Raw genomic sequence first — 2,558 nt, forward strand, 5'->3', positions numbered from 1 at the left:
CAGTGCTAAAACAAATATCAACCTTGAACTCTGTAGCCAGAAGAACTATGCTTCAAAAGTGAAGGAGAAACAGAGACCTTCTCACACAAATGTGAATTGAGAGAATGTATCCCTAGGAGATCTGGCTATAGAGAAGACAAATAGCATAATAAAACAAAACACAACAATATTCTTTCTACAAAAATCTGCTTTTAGCATGAAGACACAGGTACATTAAAAGTAAAGGAAGAGAGAAAAAAATACACTGCTAGCATTATTTTAAAAAGCTGGAACAGATTTTTAAATTTCACACAAAACACATTATAGAGAAAGGAAGAGTACCTGGAACCAAAAGAAGTATTAATTTTTTTTTTTGAGTTGGAGTCTCACTCTGTTACCCAGACTGGAGTACAGTGGCTGCTCCTGGCCACCGCAGCCTCAGCCTGCTGGGCTCCGGCTATCCTTCAGCCTCAGCCTTCCAAGTAGCTGGAACTACAGGTGCACGCTACCATGCCTGGCTAATTTTTGTTATTGTAGAGATGAGGTCTCACCAAGTTGCCCAGGTGGATCTCGAACCCGCAGGCTCAAGCAATCCATTCACCTCAGCCTCCTAAGGCATGGGATTACAGGCTGAGCCACTGAGCCCGGTTAGAAGTACTAAATTAATAGTGAAGTGGGTGATTATCCAAGAACACATGAAAGTCCCTAATGAGTGAGAACCTAACAACAGAGCTTCAAAACATATGAGGCAAAAACTGGTAAAACCGCAGGGAGAAACAGATGAATCCACATTACGACTGGAAATTTCAAAACCCCTCTTCAGTCATTGACAGATCCAGCGAATAGAGAATCAATAAGGATATAGCTGACCTGAACTGGTCAATCAATTGAAACTCTTTCCATCTATAAACTTCAACCTGCAACAGCAGATTACTCATTCTTTTCCATCTCACATCTAGTATTGAGCAAGATAGACCTCATTCCTAGCTACAAAACAAACCTTAATAAATAGTAAAGAAAACATGTCACAGGAAGCTTGCTCTGGGACCACAAAATCTGGAACTAAATAACACAAAGACAGCAGGAAAACTGCAAAACTTTTGAAGGTTAAACAATATACTTCTAAAGAAAATATGTGTCCAAAAAGTTGTCTCAAAAACACTTTAAAAATATTTCTACAAAATGACAGTAAAATAGGAAATACAAAAATTAGTGCTATGCAGTGAGGGCAACGCTACTAAGTAAATTTACAACACTGAAAGTAAATAAAATGTCCATTAACTGTAAAAGTTTCTTCTTATTTATGACTATAACTGTACCTGTATGATATGTTCATATACTCACATCAAGGATCCAGAAGAAAATGCCAAAAGTAGTCATTCCCAAGAAGGCAGCAATAATGATAGTCTTCCAACAAACTCCAAAAATGTCAGAATCACGAAGAAAACAGTTATGCCCCATATGAGTTTACTGGAATAATAATATTTGAAATAATAAGAAGGCTTAATAACAGTAGCAATATATTTGTCACAAAGAATCATATTTAGAAATCCTAAACAGCTTTCAAGATGTAACCACACCTCTCAGATATCTCCCTAGGGGATTCCCCACTGCTCAAGAAAGATTGAAACTTCCCAGTCTCATTTCTTTCATGGCTGCAGTGTTGACAGCCATTGCAAATGTGGGTGTCTTTTTATTTTGGGGTCAAAAGTAATTATCATTTTTTTCAAGTTTAATCATTTTAAAACAAAAAATTGTATGGGAGTCTTATGTACAAAATGGTGTTTTGCAGTATAAGTATTTTGTGAAGTGGTTAAATCTAGCTAATTAACAAATGCATGAGTCACATTGATATGGAATATCTTGAAACAAGACGCAGTTTCTGGTTCATGACTGGCCCTACTCTTACCTGTACTTCAGTGATGAGAAAGAATTCCTCTGAATCATACTTTCCTCTTAGATTAGGTGAATCTTTATCATTTAAAATTTAGTATAAGTCAAAAAAGACAACACAAAGATTTTATTTAGAAATTATGCAACTTTGGTACTAAAAAAAGAGGAGTTGAGGAAAATGACACTAATAGTGTAGGAACGCTCTAAGATTTTTGATTTTAATTCTGCTAGGATTGTATATACTTCTAATAAATTCTGATGGACACCGACATCTGTCTTGCATAGATTCTTCTGGACTTAATGGTGGATGTTGTTGGAAATGCAACATCTTAATTTTTAAATTTTTTTTCAAAATGTTGAATAAACAAAGATAGTCCATCAACAGGTCTGACTCACTGACTCAAGAATGAAAAGGATTTTATTACTGGTCTATTCAAGCTTGTGAACAATTTCAGAAACATTGTGCTGAGCAGAATAAGGCAGACACAAAAGATTATAAATGGCATGCAAGAATCTCTAAATATGAAATTCCAGAATAAGCAAAAGTAATCGATGATAACAAGAAGGACCAGAGATAGCATGAGGTCACTTTCTGGGGTGACATAATATGCTAGCTCTTGAAAGGGTCTTGGGTTATGCATGGATACTATTTTTTAAAAATCAGAATACATTTACTTTAGAGTTGA

Source organism: Carlito syrichta, unplaced genomic scaffold (assembly GCF_000164805.1).
Source record: "Carlito syrichta isolate Samal-C Ts95f unplaced genomic scaffold, Tarsius_syrichta-2.0.1 Scaffold315792, whole genome shotgun sequence".
Classification (NCBI taxonomy): domain Eukaryota; kingdom Metazoa; phylum Chordata; class Mammalia; order Primates; family Tarsiidae; genus Carlito; species Carlito syrichta.